This window comes from Alligator sinensis, unplaced genomic scaffold, assembly GCF_000455745.1.
Source record: "Alligator sinensis unplaced genomic scaffold, ASM45574v1 scaffold347_1, whole genome shotgun sequence".
NCBI lineage: Eukaryota > Metazoa > Chordata > Crocodylia > Alligatoridae > Alligator > Alligator sinensis.
In genome coordinates, this window is record NW_005841922.1 from 1,241,955 (window position 1) to 1,264,703 (window position 22,749).

General features: G+C 42.9%; 1 protein-coding gene across 1 annotated transcript in view; it reads left to right on the forward strand.

The window, feature by feature from the left end:
- Positions 1–12: 12 nt before the first annotated feature.
- The window catches only part of ZNF532 (zinc finger protein 532), an 88,980-nt gene continuing 66,243 nt past the window's right edge, over positions 13–22,749 (forward strand). Inside the window, 2 exon segments of the mRNA XM_025198484.1 lie at positions 13–878; positions 1,674–1,782. The gene's annotated coding sequence lies outside the window, so the exon portion shown is untranslated.

Here is a 22,749-nt window from a genome sequence, read left to right on the forward strand (position 1 = left end):
AGATGCCCCAGCTGCGGGCCAAGGGCACAGAGGAGCTGCGGAGATGCCCCCGGGTGGGGGGTGTGGTTCAGGGCAGGGGGCTTGGTGCAGGCCAGGGCGGGCTCCTGGCCAGCACCCAGAGGCCGAGGGGGAGTCAGGGCCACATGGACGAAGAGCGGACCCCATGGGCGCAGAGGGGAGCTTGGGGAGGCGAGGCGCTCCCCCAGGGCCAAGAGGGGTGGGTGCCCAGAAGGCCTTGGTAGGAGCCACGCCAGCCCTCCGGGGAGTAGCGCCCTCGCCTCCCAGGCCCCTCGCACATGTGGGGACCGTGAAGCAGGAGGACCTGGATGGGGGTCAAGTGGCGCAGCCAAGAGAAGAGCAGCCTGGCCTCCCTGCCCCCCACCCTGTGCTCCCTGCAGGGCCGGGGGCAGAGCAGGCAGGGGCTGCCCAGCAGCGCCCATCCTGAGTGCCACGAGGCGGGTTGAGAGGCGAAGAATTGCTCCTGGCGCTGGGACGGGTGATGGGGCCAAGGATGGCTGTCGAGGTGGATCTGCTTTCGGGGGGAGGCGAGAAGCTCCCTGTAGCTGCGTGCAAGGGAGGAAGGGAAGCCGTGTTGTTAGAGCCACCCCAAGTCCGGCGAGGAGCTGGGAGGGTAGGAGACGTCTGTTAGCAGCTGCCTGGCTGCTGCGGGCACGAGGGGGCAGATCTGACGTGGCTCTGCAGCCACCCTTGTGCTATGGGGAGCAGAGGCAGAGGAGCCCATGGTTAGCAGTCTCCTCAGCGCTGCGGCCGAGTCTGCCTCGTGCAGCAAGAGAGATCCTATGAGGATTTTTATTGCGGTCTCTTTGTTAGCTACAGACACACGCACACACTCACAGCTTTCAGCCAGGTTGTGGGAGGTAAGTGGGGGAGGAGAGGAAGGGGACGTGCGTGGGGTGGAATTGGGGTGTCAGAAGGCGTTGGGGTGTGGTTGGGGTCGACTGAGATCGGGGGCCACGGTTGCAATTGCCCCTACACCCAGAGAAGAAAGAGCCCCTGCGATTTTCAGGGACTTGTTGGCAACTCAGCGAGGGTTGCCATAGCTTTTTATGTAGGGTGACCAGAACCGGCTGAAACTGGTTTGAGGCAGATCAGCTCCTGAACACAATGCAGTCACTGAGCTACTACAGTGGGATAGCTTCCTCCCTTCATGGCAGCCAAAAGCAGAGGAGCTTGCAGAAAGATACCATCCCAAAACAGTATGTGAATGCACACTTTAGACACACTGCACTGGTATGTGGCTAATGTAGTCATAAAGGATTCTGTATATAAATGTACATATTTGCAGTAACTGAGATTACTTTGGCTTTTCATGCCTTTTTATGCTTAAGGAATGGGCAAGAGCTGAGATTTATGACCCTTATTAAATATTTTTGTTTTGCAATGGAGGGACACTGGTTATGCAGTCTATTTTAAACTAAACTACATAAAATTGATTGAATGATTTGTAATTGTAGCTATGCTTGTGACTGAAGAATGCTGCTTTGCATGCTGTTTTATTTACAGGGTGCTGTCTTGTGGTTTTCTTCTTTAGAAGACGTTAAGGGGGGTGCTGTGTCTTTCTGAAAGGCCAAAAGGAAACAATATTGTTGTAGAATTGCGCATAAAAGCATTGCAAAGATGCTGTAAGGCATACTCTTTTTTTTTTCTTGTAGGCCTATTGATTGGGGCTGCCTTTAACCCTTTCATATTTGCAGAGGTAATGCATCTGTGACAGTAACTGAGCATTGGCTAAAAAATCTTTCAAAGGTCAAGGTTCACAAGGTGAGATATGGTATTTTGAATATGAATATAACAATAGCATGAAGGTCTGTGTATGCGAAAACTAAATCTGATTCCTGATTGTACACTTGGCACACTGGTGAAGGAACAATGGTTTAAGTGTAGGTGAAGAAATGCAGTTAACCTCATCCAGGCTTAATGGTATTAAAGCTATTGTTTGTGAAGACTTGGATATCTAAGCTAAATGCAGTATCTTCCTTTTTATATTTAATAGATGGACATTTTCACTATTCAGTCATGAAGAATAGGCCTCTGAGTGACAATCATAAATTGTGGACCACATGGCTGTGAAGTGTTCTGCATTGCACTACTGTATTACACATTGAGAATTTTCCATCTAATTACCTAAAGGTTTGATTGCCTGGCCAGATCCAGGTAGCCTTGTGCTTATTTCCCACATTGAGACTTTACTGTTTAAACAGGCATTTAATGTATTTTATGAATAAAAATATATACAATATATTGAGTTGATGGTGTTTCTTAAACTGTATTACCCTGAGAGAATTTTGCAGTCAAGTGGAAGGATATATCTTAGAGGTTTGATGGAGCTCCAGTGGATTATTAGTGGCATAAATTACAATACTGTGCAGTAATGAAATAAGAATAGGAAACCGGATGGGCAGTGCATCAGCTGCTAAGGGGTGACTACTTTTAACTCAAAGCTTCACAGCAGTGGATAATGGCTAGGATTTTTTTTGCCTCATACAAAAAATAAATGTATACTTAGATTTGAGCTGGCATTTGCATCTTATACTGAAAGCTGGAGGCTTCAGGGAGAGGGAGAGGGGGAGAGAGAAGAAAGCAGTAATGAATATAGCAAAGGGAAGAACAAAGGCTGTTAGAGCTTACACATTGGAACACTAAACATTTTGCCTTGGGGATTCTTTTGCTAGAACTGTTACTTCCTAAAACAGGAAATCAGCAACTCTAGAAACTTATCCACTATGATTTTAAAAATTCTAACCAGCCCTGGCTGATAGTTGGTCTTGTAAGTCTCCAATCAAGAAAAATATGAAGGAAAGCATTGAAAATGTGTTTGATTCTAGTGTGATAATGAGGTTTTTTCCTCTTGCGTTCAGCAGATTAAGTAGACAGTCTTAAATGCCTTGAGAATTTTTGGATTGGGTAAGTTTTATGGTGGCTGATGATAGGCAGGGTATCTGCATCAAAGAGTGACAAATATAAAGGAACCTTGCTCTTTCTGACTGCAGTAGATTACATAAGGTATTTAGAAGTGAATTGTAGTACAGTGAAAGTAGCATGCTAATGTTTAGCCTGAAAATACTTTGTATACTTTTTAATGTATTGTTTCTCAGATTAGGGTGGAAAATAGCTTGCATGCTAAATGCCTAATAAGTCACTATGCTATGATTTCTTCTCATGTTTTACATAATTTGAGTGCAGAGGTTCTATATTGACTATAGACATCTGTAGCAGAATTATGCTTGCAGACATGAATTCATGTTGCATGCTAGGAATAGTATTTATTGCTGCTGCTGATGCATGCTCTTTTCCAAGTGTCAGCTAAAATTCATATGGTGACATGAGAGCACCTTTAGTTTCCTTTTTTTACTACCAGAACAATAAGCTGTTTTAAAGTTGTAAGTACTTGAATTGTCGCAAAACTCAGTGTATTTGTTGCACCTGGATTTTGGAACTAGATCTGTATTATGCATTTTTTTTTAGCAAAGGATGTTTTACATTTGTGAGGAATTGTATACTGTAACCTGAGAAACCTGAATAGATGATGGTTTATATAGTACTTATGCTGTGGGATTTTCTTTTTCTTATAGTTTAATATATTCATAAATGCTGTTCACCCAGAAATTTTGATTTTGCACGTAGGCCAGCCTTTTCAGTGGAAAATGCTACTTCATGTTGGAGGGTTGGTCCTCTGTCTGTAATCATGAGCTCATCTTGCATTGAAGCTTGTCTCTGGTATTTGATCTTGAGCAGAGGGATAATGCTTTAGCAGGTTTCAAGTCTCCTTTGAATGAAACAATTGGGTTTGTTTTTCTTGGAAGCTTGACTATATGGTAGAGCATGAATATGTATAACGTATTCTGATTCCTGGGAGTAGAAAATATTGACCTTAATATTTTCAAGGCCTGTTCTTTGCTGCTATTAGAGGCAGGCCCCGCCTGACTTGGAGCACTCTCTCTGAGATTGCCTATAGCTGCTTCATGCTGCTTTGGAGCAAGAATTGCCATTCCCTATGCAGAAGGTTGAGCTAGTCTGAGTGGAGGAAATAAACTGGAAAAAAGGGTCTTGTCAGAACATTAGCCTTGTTTCCATTACATTTGTGATCTCAAGAGCCTGTTGGTTACCATTAGAAATCCTTCTATTGATATGTTCTAGCTAATTTTATGTACAAAAAATACCAGATTTGAAGAGTAATAAACAGAAAAAGAGAAGTTTGGGGATTATAGGTAGGGGGTTGCTTGTTTTGTTTTGTTTTTTGAGATTGGCTTCAATTTAAAGAGAAGCAAGGGAGGCTGATAGACCTTAAACTTGGCATACATTATTTAAACGAATCTGTTGGCAAAATATGGGGAATTTTGTATCAGCCAGCTGTAAAGGTGATTTCAGCATCAGAGGTTATAGGAAAGGAAGCTTAGTGAGTCCACTTTGGAAAATATTCCTTCTGGATACAAAGCCAGAACTAGTAATAAACTTTGAAAAGCCCTGCTTGGTTCTCTCTGACCTAAAAGAATGGGACAAGAAGGTCTTTGAGTGGGAGGGACAACCTGATAGAAGGGAAATGGGTGGATTTCAGAGTACTACCCTCCTCTCTCTATCTTTCTCCTTCCTGTTTCTTCTTCCCAATGAAATTAGCTCTAAATTAGCCACACACTTTGCTGTCAGTAGTTAAAAATGCAAAAAGGAAACAGATTTCTGATTCAAGTGTCAAAAGAGTCATCATAAACTGGGTGTGATTTTATTTAAATCATGGAAAATCTCAATGCATCTTGGTGCTTTTTTGTTTTTTAAATGTGAGGGCTTTCTTATCTTAACAGTAATGACTGTGAAAACAAAGACTAACTTCTCAACAAATCAAACATTAAAAGGATCCAAGATAATAGCGGCCATCAACTGAAATCAAAACAAAATAAAATGGCAAATTACCAGCTGTTATTTCCAATTGTAAGTATAGGTAAGCCTGTGATAACCTGTTGGCAACCAGCAAACTACTGAAGTTTCTTTTATAGATACAAATTATTACAATAAAAGAATATGGCTGATTTGAGTGTTCCATAATTTGTAAAAGCTAAACTACAAATACAATGTGGGTGTCTTTGCCATACCTTACAGTAAAGATATTCAAGCAGAGCTCTGTACCCAGGTCCTGTATTCCCAAGACTCAAAACATGATCCCAGGAGCAGACTTTGGTTATAGGAGTTTGGGCATAGGGTTTATAGGAAGGTGGGGAAATAGGATGCTGGTTTCCAGTTGTTTGCTCAGCCTGCCTGCAGCTGCTATTGATCTGTGTGTGGAAGAATGAACGTGTTTCTCAATGTCTCCTGAGGACCCCAAATTCTCTTGTTTACCAGGGAAAAGGGCATTGCTCATAGACTTACATCCTCAGCCAACCTCCATGCCAAATTACAGAACTAAACTATGGACCCAGAACTATACTATGAACCCCTTCTCTTAGGCACGCAGATCTTTATCTCTGTGGGGTTTCCCTGGCTTCATCCTGCACAATCCCAAACAGAGCACTTAAGATTCTCACTTTCCTTAAGTAATTTCTTAAAATAGCACATTACTTGAGCTCAGAACCCCATTATTTTTACAAAACAAACAATATGAAGTATTGAAAGTAATAAAAACCAGACTACAGCCATCAAAATCACGTGCTCGTGTAGTCATGTGTTGTCTTCGTTCATTACTTGTTTCCTTTGAAGCATTTGCTAATTCACAAACCTTCAGTAATTAATATTCATAGATTCATAGATGCTAGGGTCGGAAGGGACCTCAGTAGATCGAGTCCGACCCCCTGCATAGGCAGGAAAGAGTTTGGTGAATAAAACCTCACCAATTCCCTTCTGTACACCCGTGATTAACTTATAGGCAGCCACAAGGTCGCCTCTTAACCTTCTCTTGCGGAGGCTGAAGAGGTCCAGGTGCCCTAGTCTCTCCTCATAGGGCTTGGCCTGCAAGCCCTTAACCATATGAGTGGCCCTTCTCTGGACCCTCTCCAGGTTCTCCGCATCCCTCTTGAAGTGCGGCGCCCAAAATTGCGCGCAGTATTCCAACTGCGGTCTGACCAGCGCCCGATAGAGGGGGAAGTATCACCTCCTTGGTTCGTCATGCATCTGCTGATGCACGATAAAGTGCCATTAGCTTTTCTGATGGCTTCGTCACACTGCCAACTCACGTTCATCTTGGAGTCCACTAGGACTCCAAGATCCCTTTCTGCTTCCATGCCTCCAAGCAGGTCATTCCCTAGGCTGTAGGTGTGCTGGACATTTTTCCTCCCTAGGTGCAGCACTTTGCATTTCTCCTTGTTGAATTGCAAGGAGAAATTCAATCTCTCAGTCACTGATATGGATTAGCAAGGTCCTGTTTTGTTCTAAAAATGGGCAAATACAGGAACAATCAGTTGGAATATTATTTTATTAAAGGAATTGTTATCCCTTCAGAAATATTTGTTTTTGGCATTGGCTTCATTACAATGTCAAACAATAATATGCTGTTTTAATAGGTGATAATGTTAGAAAGTATATTTTTCCCTCTATAGTCATTCTGATTTTCTTCCAGCACCTAACATAAAAACCGGTTTTATAAACAAAAATGAACCACTGCTGTCATGGAAATGTGCTATTCAAAGAAGCAGGATCACAGAAATTCGTTCATTCACTTCTCTTCCCTTTCATTCCAGAATCTTCTGTTAATGAAATGACTAAATATAAACCTGAAAAGTGCTCTATATGTAGATCTTCTATTTTTAAGCAGTCTGAAATGTACTCCTTCTTTTAAGAAACAAAATGAGGCTAACTTGGGTTGGTTTGGATGAGCCTCCTTCTTGGGTCCTTCAGACATGAGTTTCCTGGACCTTGCTTGAGCATAGACCTCCAACTGCACTCTGCTTTTGTGGATAGGAACAAACATGCTATGGAAGATCTCCAACGTCTTTTTCATCTGAGACCTAACTCAGTTTTAAACTGTTATCTCACAAGGTGAAAAACTACCCCGATTCATTCACACAAAAATATACCTTGTGCACAAAAATATACCTGTGTTTCTATAACTCTTACATCATCACTTTTTAAGGTGGAAATAACGTTTACTGTAAATTTATATTGTGTCTTATGCCATAAAGCTTAGTTCTGTTGTGGGCAAAGTTAATGTACATTTGAAAATACCAAGAAAGTAGATTTATACAGTGAGGGTTGCTGCATTTTAAAAGCACTAAGAAGTTTATTTTGAACGTATTTGGGTATCTTGATGCTTGGGTGGTAGAGCGTATGAACTGAGATAAGGAAAATTAACATTCAAGCCCTAATGATTTCCTTAGTCTTTAGTGATTATGATACAGGAAATAAAGCTGAAATCCTTTGAAGTCCTTAGTAGACTATGGAGTAGAGCTTTAAACTGTTTCTTAGCCAATGGTCACGGGTAGGATCATTATTGTTCATAAACATAATTCATGACTTTTTTGCCATGGGTGTTCATTTGAAAGTTTTAATATTGAAAAAAAATTGCTAGTAGTTGTCTTATGGCGATGTTTGCCTTCCTGAGAAAAATCAGGAGAACATTCTTTGCGAATATCTGAATTAAGTTGAAAATACTAGGGTCTGTTTTGGTGCAAATTTGTCAGAAGCTCTGAGATACACCAGCACTTCAGCAAAAAATGATAAGGGAAACTAAAGGCATCTGTTTAACTTGGTGGCAGAATACCCTGGTGGGGTTTGATCTGAGCTTTGCCTGTGGGAGTAGATAGACAGGCTTCTCTTCATTCAAAAATAAATCAGTGAAGATGCTCTGAAGTTGTCCCCAGTGGCTGCTCTCAAACACATTGGAGACCATTGTCTAAGCTGCCTCCTAGAATTACTCTGGAGCCACTTTACAACTGTACTGCCAAGTTTGAGGTGTGCATGTGGGAGTGAATAGCCAGTTGGTGTTTGGGGCCGTCCTGGCTGGGACATGCTGTGCTTTGACTTTATAATGCCATGGGTAAAAAAGTTTTGCTCTTAAAGAGCAAAGAGTCTGTTACATTTCTGAAGTGGAGATCTTTGGACTCTCCCACAGTAACAAATTGTGGAATCTTTGATAAGCCAGGAGGGGCGTGTATGTCACACAAGGATGACGGGCATTACAGATTGTTGTTAAAGGGGCCTCATATATAGCCTACTGGGTGTTTCAAACTGTGCTGAATCATTATTTGAATTGTGTTTCTTATTTCTTGAAGAGGTGATGGTATTAGATATCTTATGCAACTAAGACACTGTTTTCGTTGCCTTGTAGTATTCAGCTTTATAATAAAATAATCACATAATGTTAAGGATCATTACAAATGTTCGTTATTATGGTGTGCAACATTTGGGGTTTGTCTATATGGGAAAATTTCCTGGCCTAGCTGTACTGGGATGTTGTTGTTGTGAGGTTGGCATAACTCATTGTGTGAATGTTCTATTCCAAAATTAAAGTGACTTGTTTGGGAGCAGACTAATTATCGCACGTTAGAGGAATTTTTGTTCTAGAATAGAATGTCCAAGTAGGGACCGATATTGGTGTAGCTATAAACGGGTCATTTCTTTGTACAGATGAAAGAGACTTCACATTAGACACAAATAAGTCCAGTCTTAGCACTTACTATTTTTACATGCTCCAATATGTACTTAGTTTCTCAATAGACAAAAGATGTATGTTAAAGAATAAACAATTTAGTTCCATCAGTAATATGAATTGGGGTAGCAAATGGTGTAGGGGTGAGAGAGAGGACGGAGGAGCTGGTTACAAAACTTGGTGTTTTGCTCGTTTTGGTTTGGAGGGGTTGATTTGGGCATATTCATATAGTGGCTGACTCCCCAGCCCCTTAAAATAATTATAGATGCACTTGTGGGAATCCTTAAAGAAGTTCAGTTTAAAGAAACATTCAAAAAAAGGAGATGGGGTAGGACAATGGAGGGGTGGGGTGGGATAAGTAGAGGCAGAGTATAGGAAAGAAGGGGACCATAAGGCAATTTTAAGGAGTTCAGATTCATGGAAGAACCCCATGTAGTTTTAGCAGCTGTGGGAAGGAGTGAGAAAGGAGATGATGCAAATATGAGGCATACTGAAGGGCAGGAAGTTGAATTAGTAGAGATGGAAGCCAGCCAGGAAATGGAAGTGATGTTAGCACTTGGCATAGAGTGGAAAGATGAATGTGGTGACAGTGCTGGGAAATGGGGTAGGTTGGTGAAGATTTTGGAGGGAAGATGAGCTAATTTTTCATCATGCTAAGCATAAAGTTGGTAGGGAAATATCTTGAAATAGAAAACTGGTAAGGCAGCCTATAATGCGGCACTAGAAACAGGATGCAGAAAGAATAAATTTGCAATACATCCTCATAGAAGTGATAGTTGAAACTGGGTGACTAATTAATGTTGCTCAACTATACAATTTACGGAGAGAAAGGGAAGAGGCCAGGACCTGTGCTAGGTCTTGCTACTTGGAAGGAGAGGACACTGGAAAAAAAATCAGCTGGAGTGAGTCAAAGAACTAAATAAATAACATTTTGCAAATGCTAAAGGAAGGATCTGGATGTCAAAACAGCAAATTGTTCCTCGGCTGTACCACAAATAAGGGTGGAGGGGAAGGAAGAATAAAGATGGAGCATGTAAGGCCCAAGATGTGGTCCAGAAGCAGTTGTGAGGAGGCTCTAGGGTTTCTGAATATTAAAAAGAACAGAAAACCATGCAAAGGAGAGAGGATTATTTAGTATAGCCATGGCTATAGATCTTGAAGTGGAGCCCACATCTGCTTGTCTGAGGCGGCAGAACCACGCCTTTGAGCTCCTGTTATACAGAGAGCTAAGCCCATCCACAGGGGAGGCTGCCAGGTTGTTAGTTTGGCCCACTGCAGACAGAGAAATATATGCCGAGGGTCAGGATGTTTTATATAGATTGCTTCACTTTCTCTTTGCCAATGAAGCAACAAAAAACAAACAAAACAAAATCCCCCCCTAAACAAAAAAAAAAAAAAATCTTCTAAATTTTAGCAGTAATTCACAGCAGCTTGATCTCATTTACCAATGCCCCCTACTCTGGTCTCTTGTTGCAGGCACTGCAGCAGGCTAGCAGCCCCAGCGCTGAGACAAATCAAATGAAAAGGCCAAGACAAAGCAGGGCTGTACTTGTTCCTTTCCCTTGATGGAGGATATGAAAGGCTAGTTTTGTTTTGCTCTTAGAGCTAGAGTCCCTCTACCTCAGACCAGTGCAGCCCCAGAGCTTGAGGGGGAGGGACAAAGAATCCCTGGAGTACAACCAAAATGCCTTCGTTAACTCTTTAAATGGTGCCTGGAATACTGGAAGCAGCTACCAATACTAAGCCACTTAATGGTGTTTAAGCCACAGTCAATAGCAAAAATGAATTATCTGTACCTTCTGTGTTTCCAAGTGCATAGCTCCTGTGAGAAAGTTGCATTTAGCAAGGGCTTCTGGACACCAGAGCCATAATGGCAGTCTTCTAGTCGTGGTTTTCTTGCTGCAGCAGCTTTCTTCCCAGTCTGCCACAAGTCCACCTTTTCTCACATTGGAGCACATACTTTTTTCCTTTTCACCTTCAGCAGCCAGACCGTGGGATGTAAAGAACTGGACTGTTTTCAGTAGACAAAGCCATGAACACTAATCCCCGGTTGCCAGTTCCAGCTTTCCTAGGTAGCTCGTTAGGATTTGCCATCCTGTTTTGACACTACATCTATCCAAAACAATAGCTTGACTGGAACTTGTGTGATGAACTGAAGTAGAATGATAAACAGGAAGAAGGTAAGAAGAGAATGAAACAACAAGGCTATATTTTTCCTTCAATTCAAAACTAGAGCCTCTGGAAATAATTATTTTAGGGCAGCAATTTCCAGAGAAACAAAGATGTAAGCAGTTGGGAACATGTACTGTGAACACAAAAGCAAAACAGACTTCATTTTTCTTCCAGAAGTTGATGCTGAAGATTACATTTTGGTTAAAGGTATGGCTACTCATGGAGGGGACTTGTTTTCAACGAAAAAACTTCTAAAGACAATTGAGTAGAATCTTCTTGAAGAGGGTTTATGAATTGTATCCTTAGGGCTTCATCATCTCTGGGCTTCTTTGCTTGTGATCTCTGGATGGACAAGCTTCCTGGCTGAGGTCCTATCATAATATCACAAAAGTGCAGAGCTTGGTGCAGTACCATGCAGCCATTTTCTAGCTAGTCCAGTTTATAGTAGCTCTTTTCCCAAATGGTTTGGTTTTTTTTCTCCAGTCTCTTGAAAATGACTCCTGTATGCTTTGAAAAGCTTATGGGGGAAAGCTAGTTCAAAAAGAGACCTGGGACATGACTACAGGTCTGCATCATACTCTCTGAAGTGAGAATTTCCTCGGTCTCACTTCATCACTTTGGACAGTGGGTTTGTAAACAGGCTGGTCTTTCAGGGCCAGGTCTCAGTGCCGGCCGGCTGCCTGTTCTGGGCTAAACCCCTGCCTCGCTTTCCTGCCATGCCTTGATGCAAATAATATGAATGTTATTTCTAAGGTAGGAGGCTGCCCATTGTTCGACTTCTTAATAACAAGGGCCTAAGTACACACTCTGACCTCTCCTTGCACATGTCCCATGCCTCACAACTATTTCTTGGCCTAGCACTTGGCCTCCAACCTGGGGCATACACCAGGCCTTCATATATGTGGCTTAGCACCTGGCCTCCAGTTGGGTGGCACACACCAGGCCTTCCATCCCTTATCCAGTATTCTATGTTGGCATATCCAGTACTTCCATATTGACACATCCAGTATTCCTATAGTCCCATTTCAGTATTTTGCTCTTCACTGGGGCCACTTCCATTCCAGCCACCTCACTGGGCCTTCTGCTCCCTCCTAGGGCCACACACAGCCCCACTGTGGGCCACTTCACTCACTCAACCCCTTTGGGCCACTTGGGATTTTGCACCCTGTGGGGCTCAGGTGGCTTGCGCTGTGCCTGGCCTCCTGTACTGGGGTCTCTCACCCGGTGGTGCTCAGGTGGCTTACACCATTCCTGGCCCCACCACACTGGGCTCAGGTGTCCCCCTCTGGACTTGCCTGGCCCTGTCCCTTCCCTTGTTGGTAACCCTCCTGTAGAGGGGCTGGGGTTTTCAAGTACCCCTTCTTGCCTTTCATGGGGGGGGGCAGGGGGGAAGGAGATAACTGGCCTAGAATTTCCTGAGGACTCCCCTGCCACAGGGAGTCCCACTAGGCCACCCTTCCCCGGCAGGGTGCAGTTTCAAGTCATGCCCAGGACCAGGAGCCTCCAAACCAGTCCCATAGCTCCTACCCTTACCTCCAAGATGTTCCAGGAGCAGCTCAGCCTGATGTTGCTTCCTAGCCTGCTCTGCTAAGACTGCTGCTTCAATCTCTGAGGGCCTGAGTTAAAATGGGGGCTGCTCCACCCCCTCAACCAATCCGAGGGTCCTCCTAGCGTCATGTGCTAGCCTTGATGAGGCTAGCACCCACCTGCCAGCTGCTCCACTGCCAACTAAAAACCTTAAAGTGGCAGGCACTGCAGGTGCCCTGACACAGGGTTCTACAAATAATTAGGAATGGATTCTATTTAGATTTATGTCACTACCCCAAATGCAGGGATTTTTACATACACTTGTACTGCACCCAAGAATGTCCTTCACATGGTTTTACATTGTGCCTTTAGGGACAATCATCCTCCATTCAGAGAGAGATTTCACTTTTGTGATAGAGTAGAAACAAGTAGTTTTGAACCTTCAATTTCTCAACAGATATCTAAGAAGATTCCTATTGTAGACTTTCAACTTCACTCTAGAAACCATTTGTTTAAAGGATGTACTTTTCTTTTCTATTAAACTGAGAGATGTATCCCTATTTGCACAGGTCACTGACTATTTCTAAGGCTAGAAATACATGTCATTTAATGAAGAAGATCAGCTGTGCTACAATGTGTTATGATGACATAGCTGATTGGCTTCACTGAAATGCACACTGCCCCTTGTCCTGCCCTGGGTGGTACAAGACAAGGGGAGATGTGATCGTCCCACTTTCCCTGCTTAGCCAGGCCCAGGGCACAAGTCTGACTGAGCAGGGAAAGCACTACAGAGGTAACTGCAAGAAGGCAGCAAAGTCTATTACCACCTTTTGTTGCATCGCTGATTTGACTTTCATGTGGCACAAGTGTATCAACGTCTATTTGCTTGGCGTTTGTGCTGCCATAAAAATTTCCCCACCTTTACCCATCTGAAACAGGCACCCTTCATGGAAAAATCCTTGGTAGAGCCTTCCTTGCAAGACGAGTTCTTAAGTGGCTGGTAATGTACAGGACAAACCTAGCGGGCCTAAACAGCATGGCATCTCTTCTCTAGCCATGTACTGTGTGTAAATTTTCCATTAAAGGACTCTCATGTTTGGTAGATGCACGTAGCAGAAATGTCCTGTCTTAAGGATCCAGTACAGATATTTCTTTAAATCATACAGTTGGAAGACTCAATGGTTAGCTAGTCCAGCCCCCTGCACTGACAAAAAATTTTCAGTTCTTAATCCTTACAGACAGATAGATTCCTATGCATCTTCTTGAAAACATCCAATGAAGGACATTCCATAGTTTCCTAAGCAGCTTGTTCAGTTGGTCTACAGGTTTTATCATTAGGAATGATGAAGAATGTCTTGCATCGAAAGCTTGTCTAACTCTATCCCAGCTACACATTTGGTCCAATAAAAATATCACCTCTAAGAAATCCTTGCTGTAAATGTGCTTTGCTATATTTTAAAGCTGTTGCCACATTTCCTCTGTGTGACAAGGCAGAATATTGTCACCTTTTCCTTATTTCACCTTTTAAAGTATATGAAATCTTCTATTGCATCCCCTCTCCCCCGTCTTCTTTTCTATAAACTAAATATACCTAATTTCTACAACTAGGTACATTGGGTGCAGACAGAAATGACAATTTTTGCCTGATCTAGCCATTTAAAAAAGCGGTTTATAGCTGTGAGCAAACACAAGTGCATGGCTGAAGACAGCTTTAAAAATGGCTGATCGGGTGAAAATCTGACCCCTCATTGCATGGGGTATCAGCTGGGGTCCTGGTTTTTCTGTTTAAAAATTGCAAATTCTCTGATTAAACCCCCAAAATCCATGATTAAAATGAAATGCCACTATGTATGTATGTATGTATATATAGGTATCAATTGAAAACAATGTTTTATTGATACATTTACGATTTTAAAGAAGCTTGGATGCCTACCAGTGCCTCAGTCACTATAATGAAATAAATTCTATGTACCGTTACACTTTGGTATTTGATTCTGGATTCTTTATCATGAAAAATCAAAGCTCCCTCTGCCCTTTTCATGTACCAGGCCCCAGGTTCAGGCCTCTCCCAAGCCACAGCCCCTGCTGGTACCCCTCACTTCCCATCCACAGCCCCTGAATCCCTCCCCCCCCCCCAGGCCTCCTGAAGGAGGCCCCAGCTGCCAGGGCTACAGGGCCAGGGACTTGCATGCACAGCCCCCTTCCCCTCTAAGCAGTGCCCAAGCCCTGGCTGCCATCTGTGAGAGGCAGCGGCTGCTGAGGGGGATCAGAGCGCATAGCCTGGCTCCCTCTCCCCCACAGGTGGCATGGCCAGAGTGGAGCCCACGGTGGGGGAGGGGACAGCAGGGTGGAGCCAGGTGGGGAAGCTCCTTGCTGCTGCAAGCCCTGGACCACCCCGACAAGGTGCCCCTCCCTGCCCAGCAGCAGTGAGGGCCACCCTTACTGCTGCCGGGCAGGCAAGAGGTGCTTCGCCAGGATGGCACAGGGCTTACAGCCACGAGGAGCTTCCTCACCCAGCCCTGCTCAGCCCTGCTGCACTGTGTTCCATCCACTGGGTTGCAGGGGCCCGAAAAGAGGTCAGCAGGGCTGGGAGCCCGAGCCTGCAGCAGGCAGTCCATACCTGCCCCCTGAGCTGGGCTCTGTGCTCCACTTCACCACAGCAGGGGCTCGGGCACTGCTGAGAGGGGCAGGAGCCTGTGGACTCGAGTCCCTGGCCCTATACCCCTGGCAGCTGGGGCCCCCCTCCGGGAGGGCGGGGGGTGCAGGTGTGTACCCCTTCCCAGCTGGGCAGCATCCCTAGTCTCAGCTTTGCCCAGGTGCCCCCTGATTGATCGCCCTTCTCCCACTCCCCCCAGCCAGCCCCTTGCAGGCTGGAACTTCGCCAGCCAGCAGAGAGCTCTTTGCAGAGTGGAAAAGCTGAGTGTTTCTTCATTAAAATGAAAAATCCATGTTTTTCTTGGTTAAAAGAGAAAAATTGCAGTGTATCCAGTGATAGCAGTGAGGAGGATAATGTAACTGTAAAGCCACCGAGCACACACACAATATCCAACGCTTACCCTTTTCTGGGTCTTAGGAGCATTCCCTGTGAGGGAAATCCCTCTCTACTTGCCCGTCATGACTTGACTGAGTAAAGAAAACTAAAGAGAAGGATGCTCCAATATCGGGAAGGTACCCTTTCCTCAGGGAGACTCCCCCCTAGATGTGTTTCATGGGGCTCCACCTCCCCTACACCCCATCTACAAGCCAACCAGGATGTTATCAAAATAGTGCTTTACGACCCAGCTGGGCATGGGCTTAGGTTAGTTTAGATATGAATAGCTCTCAAGCACAAAACTTGAAGTGTACTTTCAAAAGAAATATGAAATGGACCGTGGTCCTAAATTGTTACCTTGAATAGGCAAAGTCCATCACAATAACTTCTCGGTGAAGGTGCTAATATCAAATCAAAGTCCACTCTTTTTCCAGTCCCAGCTCGATTCCCCTCCCCCTGGAACCAGCACTGAACTTCTGTTTGGTCTGGGGGAAGGATGTAACTCAGAACACTTTGCAGAAATCATTCTCCGCTGCATTCTGAGTTACCTGGGAGCTGCACTTCTGTCCGTACACTTGTTTCCAGCTTGCTTTCCAACCCCATTATCATCTTTGTTGCTCACCTTTGGGTTCTCTCCAGTTTCTCTACATCCTTCTTACAATCTGTTGGCCCAAATGGGACATAGCACTGCAGCTGAAGCCAGACCAGTGCTAAGTAGAGCAGTATTACCATGCCCTATGTCTTCCATGCTACACTTCTGTTAATGCAATCCAAACTTGCTTTTCCTTCCTTTACAGTATTGCTATAACTCATGCTGAGCTCGTGATCCACCATAATCCCCAGATCTTATTCAACAGTGCTGTTACCAAGCCACTTATCCTTCATTCTGTATTTGTGCATATGTTTTTTCTTTACTATATGTAGCACCTTACATTTTGTCTTTGTCAAATTCCATTTTGCTGTTATAGCCCAGATCTCCAATTTTTTCAGAATTCCTTTGAATTGGAATCCTATTTTCCAAAGCGTTTGCAAGCTCTTCCAGTTTTGTTCCAGTATATTCTTTATCTTTTCATCTGTAAAAATGTGTTAGGGTGTGTCTACATCATAATGTGACTTAGAAACACCTGAAATAGCTTTTAAACTAACTAGCACAGGTACCACTCATAGTATACTTGCAGCAACATTGATTTCAGCTCAAGTTAATACATCTTGCTGGGACTGTGGTTTAGATGCATTCTTAGTAGTTTTTCTGTCTCCTTTGTAAGTGATGGGGGCAGAAAAAAGCATTCTGCTTAGCCCTAAGTAAAAGCAGCAGATACTCGGACTGTAGTTTCTTTCCTTTTCCTTTTTGCCTGAGTCCTCAGTAATGTGAAGTAAGTGACAATTCTTACAGTTCTTTTCAGCTATGGATTTTATAAAGGCCTTTGTGCTTCAAGTGTTAATTTGGATCCATTAGGCTGGCATAGATATCTTAATAGATTTTAATGACAGAAGGTGCCATAATACTCAATTAATCTTGTCTCCTGTGTGACAAGGCACCAAAGAACTTGGCCCAGTGGCATTTGTATCAAGTCTGTCACTTCTCTTTGAGAAATAACATGTTTCTTTAAAAGGTAGGGTGTGTTCCTTTCCTGCCCTTCCCTTATTTCCTTATTTCTAATTTTTCTAATCTACTGTCCACTCTTTAATAGCTTCCTTTGACTCAAAAGAGGAATTGCAGCACTGCAGATCCCCAGCACCCGTCTCTCTCTCATTCTTAATGGTCAATAAAAGAGAAGCCGAATGAAAAATGGAAGTATCCTTTGTGATTTGGAGGAATTCTTCAAATTATTTTTATATCTTATAGTTCACTTGAGTCACCATACACAAGTTAAAAATACATGGCACAATATATGAAATTGGAAACCTATAATTTACACGTACAGGGTGTCTGCATTTTATATCTCAACCCACTGTCTATCCAAATCCCTGAGAGAGATGGATTTTTTTAGCAGTTCTGGATGATCAACGGTTTGGGGTGTTGATCCCAACATGGAATCCCAAGATGAAGCAAATTCTATTGTCTAGATGCCTTAGACATAACTGACCTATCAGAATCCCTCCCTCCATTTTTTTTAAACCAAGTGGCCTTGAGCAGTTCCATTGGTCTAAAGTGCAATTATATCTTCAGGCTAGAATTAGTCTCAGACAGTTCTCAAATTATTTAAGACTTTAAAGAAAAAAAAACACACCATGCTCCACTCAATCTAGTGGATACTCACAATGCAGAAGGGGGGTGGGTGTTCTTGCTGAGAAATAGATCAATAAATGCATATTCTGTACCAGCTTCAGTTTCCAGATACTCGTGATGCACATCCGTGCCATTTGCTACCATAATCTGATCCTGAGATGGTGAAGACTCATATAGGTGTAACAAGATCCTGAACAGAAAGAAGTCAGTCATCTTTTCATAATGATTGGAAACTTACGGCTACAGCTGCCATTTGAATAGCCTATGATCTAGCAAAGACTTCCAAAATGAAGACATGCTTTTACTCATCACCATTTTTTTCTCATTGGATTTCTCATTATTTTAGTATGGTCAGGATTAAACTCTAGTCAACTAGCCCTTATCTAAGCTAAAGTAATTTAATAATTTATTCTATTGAGCCAGTGGAGACAGATGAACAAGAAACTGAGAATTTAAAATAAGAGCATAACAGGTAGCATAAATTGGAGAGGGGAGAAATGGGAACCTGAAGGACCCTAAGTATATGAGTCCTCAAAACACAGTAGTTTTAGGAAATTATTTCTTTAGGGGAAACCCAATAAAGTAATGAATACTTTCAAGCAACACAGCCATTTCCTTTAAAAGAAACCAATTTTGGGGCCACAGTGTTGAACATCTTTTGGTGGAGGTAAACAGAGCACTACATACGATTATTTTATTAGCTATCGTATGCAAAGAAAGGGTAGCCTTAAAAACATCTAGCCTCTATCACTTTACAAAATACACTCAGACCTATGAAAGAAGGTATTGCACTCTTGTGTCCTGCCTAGATCCTAGAAATCCAAGTGGAAGGAAATGGTAAGCATTCAATGTTTAAAGATGTGGGTAGCCACTTATCTATTTATTTTATATTTTATGTTGACAGTTCGTATATAAGTAATAAATACCTTGCATTTTTACAGAATTTTACAGCTGAGGGGTTTGAAGTACCCTACCAGTATTAATGGGTAAAGCATTACAACACCCTGGTGAACCTGCAAATAAATTGGCCTCAAAATGCCATTTGAGTTTGTAAATGGAGGATTTACAAAGCTAAAAAGTATGCATCTTTTTAAATTAAAACATTTCAAAGATGTGAGCCTCAAAATCACAAAGCTGAAAAAACAGCCAAAGTTTACGTCATCTATTCCTGTGTAGGAAACTTGGAACGTTTATCATATCCTCAAAGAGAACTGACAGACAAAGAATAGAAGTGACACAAAGATGACTATAGAAAATATATTTATAGTTTATTGATTGCTGGCCATCTTGTATTCCACTCTGCATTCTTGCCTGCAATTGCATTATGATTTTTGCAAAGCTTTTGTGCTTTCTGTCTGTCATCATTTTTGTTGCTCTGTGAACTTCCTCAGATATGGAAATTCTCTTTTCTTGTAATGCAGGTCCAAGAAATAAACTAATACTCCAAGTGTGTCTATCAGACAAAGTCTGTACCGAATTGAGGCTAGTCACCTTCCTGCTTTTTGTATGAAATTGCTACAGTGTACATCCTAAAGTTGCATTGGTTGGTCCTATTGCTGCTATATCCTATGGAAAAATCCAAGATGATTTTGCTGTTCAAAAATCTAGGTTTTCTTGATCATTGGTTGGTTTCCACAATTTTTCTCCTATTATATAATTGCACTGTATTGTTTGTTTTTTTAAATCAAGCTAATATATTTAAATGTATTGTTGCTATATTGGTTTTCCATAGATTCATAGATTGCAAGGGGCTGGAAGGGACCTCACAAGATCATCAGGTCCAGCCCCCCTGCACTAGGCAGGAAAGACAGCTGGGGTCAGGTGACCCCAGCAAGGTGACCATCCAATCTCCTCTTAAAGATTTCCAGGGTAAGTGATTGCACCACCTCTGCAGGGAGCTTGTTCCACAGTCTGGACACCCTGACTGGGAAGACATTTTTCCTAGTGTTAAGCCTGAAACAGTCTTCCAGGAGGTTGTGGCTGTTACCCCTGGTTTTCCCCAAGGGTGCCCTGGTGAACAGTTGTTCACCAAGCCCTTGATGTATTCACCTGATGTAGCGTTAAGTTGCTACCAAGTCCCCTCTCAGCCTTCTCTTTTTTAGGTTGAAGAGACCCAAATCCTTTACTCGTATGTCTTGCAAGTCTGATCATATGGGTGGCTCTTCTCTGGACTCTCTCAAGCTTTTCCATGTCCTTGTTGAAGTGCAGCACCCAGAACTGGACGCAGTACTCCAGCTGCAGTTGCACCAATGCTGAGTAAAGTGGAAGAATCACTTTCTTGGTTTTGCTTCAGATGCATCGGTTGATGCATGCCAAAGTATTGTTTACCCTGCCGGTTACTGCATTGCACTAACTTCCCATGTTCATACTATAGTCTATTATTACCCCAGGTCCCTTTCAGCCGTGGTGCTAGTCAGTTTGGCGCTACTGAGCATGTAAATATTTTGGGGGTTGTTAATTCTCAGATGAAGCACTTTACACTTCTTAATGTTGAACTTCAGCTTGTTTTGATCTGACCAACTTGCCAGCCTGTCTAGGTCTGCCTGTATCTGCAGCCTATTTTCAAGTGTGATCACACTCCCCCATAACTTGGTGTCATCTGTGAATTTGGCTAGTGAGCTCTTCAAGCCCACATCCAAATCATTGATATAGATGTTGAAAAGCACTGGACCAAGCATGGACCCCTGAGAGACACCACTGGCCACTTCTCACCTGGATGATGTAGATCCGTTCATTAGACTGTCTGGGTCCTACGCTGCAGCCAGCTTCCTACCCACCTGACTGTTGAGCAGTTAAGCCCGTAACCCTCCAGTTTTCCCATGAGATCATCATGGGATACCAGATCAAAGGCCTTTTGGAATTCTAGGTATACAATGTTGACCTCCTCTCTCTTATCCAGGTGGCAAGTTACCTGGTTGTAGGAGGAGATGAGATTGGCAAGACAAGACCTGCCCGTGACAAAGCTGTGCTGGCTGTCATTTAGATTCCTACCTTCTGTAAGCCTCCTTGATGAATTTTTCCAGGATTTTCCCTGGGTTAGAAGTTAGGCTAATTGACCTATAGTTGCCTGGGTCCACCCTCCTCCCCTTCTTGAAGATGGGCACAACATTGGCCCTCTTCAGTCTTCTGGGAGCTCCCCCAAGTGCCATGGGTTTTGGACAAGTTCCATCAGAGGTCCCGCAATGACTTCAGCCAGCTCCTTCAGGACTCTTGGATGAAGTTCATCCAGTTCTGCTGACTTATAAATGTCTAACTTTTGTCACTGATCATGTTGGCTACAAATGTCCAACTCGGGATCCTTAAAATTCTGGTTTATTAGGTGGATTGAAACACTGTAATGAAGTCAAAGCATAAACCTTGGGGCTGGTCCCCACATAGACACGCTCGCACGCACAGTAGCAAGCTACAAGAGTCTGGTATACCTATCCTACAAGCGCTGGAGTCTGCCGTCGATGGCCAGTCGAGGCTTCTTTCAGCATGGTGTTATCCTCCAGAAGGGGGTCGCCGGCTGGTCCTTCTGACTGGACAGGTCTGGTCAAGTTGGAGATCAAGAGGGCACCACTGAGGGTCACTTTTTACTGCTTTTTATCTGTCCTTGGCAGACTTTAGTGACTCCCCAGTTTTCAGGGTTGCCCAATCCAGGGGTCGTTGACCCTCGTAGGATTTCCCCCCTCGGTGGCTACTGGATGGCATCTGTCAGCCGCAGAGGTCGTCTGCATGTACGTGCAGGTTTGGGAGTCTGTTGATGAATTTTGAATAGGGCTCTGGGAGCGGTCGATCTGGAGATATTCAGCCCAAAATTTGGTCCCCGGCATTGATTAACTCAGGCCAGGGCTTCTAGCCCTTGATCAGTGATGTTTAGAGATGTCCCAGTTGTTACATTGTCTCCTATTGAGTTCTTCCCTTGGTTGATCTGCAGTTTCCTTAGGTGTTAATTGCTGCCTGCTACCGTGTTACACATTCAATCACTGATTCACTCCCTCTTTCAGGGGCCAGCCTTATACAGGGAAGGGCAGTTTGATTCCTGCCCTTGTTAGCATTGTTTCAATGTATAACTTACTTATGAAACTAACACATTTAGTTGAAAGGTGAGGAGTATAACATATAAGCTACAAAAGCAATGCCATGGCACACAAATAGATAAAAATACCAAAATACAAGGGGAGATACAAAATGCACACACACAAATTTCAAAACACAATTCCTTATCTTAAAGTGAAAGAAAGAGGAAGGAAGAAAAGGTAGAAGAGGAAAAACATATCCAAGGAGGGGAGAGCAACTGCAGGCAAGAGGAAAAGGGGCTTTCTGCTACAATCATGCACCAACTCAACATCAACAGTAGGAACCAATCTCTCTAGTTTTGCTGCTACTATTTTACTTTCTTTATTTGTTCTAGTAACTCATCTGGATTATTTAATATTATCTATTGAGTTCATTAGTACGTTGTTTACTCTGTTATTTCTGAGCACAAGGTATTCTGGTAATGCAAAGAATATATACAAATAAAACACAGGTATGGAGAGTATGGCAAAGCATGGAGGTATGGAGAGCAGACCATACGATGAGAGGCTGAGAGACTTGGGTCTGTGCAGCCTGGAGAAGAGAAGACTCAGAGGGGATTTGGTGGCAGCCTATAAGTTTATAAGGGGCTCAAAACAGGGACCAGGGAATACCTGTTCATCGGGGCTTCCTAGGGTGTGTAGCAGCTGTGTTTTGTGCAGAGCCTGGTGTATTCCCTGACCTCCAAAATTCTCTGACTTTTCAACACAAATTGTGAGGGGTTTGGTGAATTATTTGTCAGGTTTCCTTAACGCTCTAAATGCACCTTAGCTGGATCACCAGATTTGAATACAGTAGAATTCACTAATTAGCTCTAGTGGCTGAAAGTCTTCATTTGAGTGAAAACATTTTGTAAATTTGTGATTAAGTGACCAAACAAAACAAATATCCTATCTTACAAGACATTTTTACACAACAAGTCTTGTTTTTTATTTATAGTGAACTAGTATGTTTTGTAAAAGGAATGAGCTCTTAATAATGAGTACTCAGTATAATACTTAGCTTTATTTTACTTATTAAAGAAAAGATGCATTAAGAAAAAAGTGTACAAATTACAAAAATATGCATATTTAGTTCAGTAAAATAAGACACACAGTTTTTCAAATAACCATATTGCTACTTTTTATTTGTTTTTGTTTT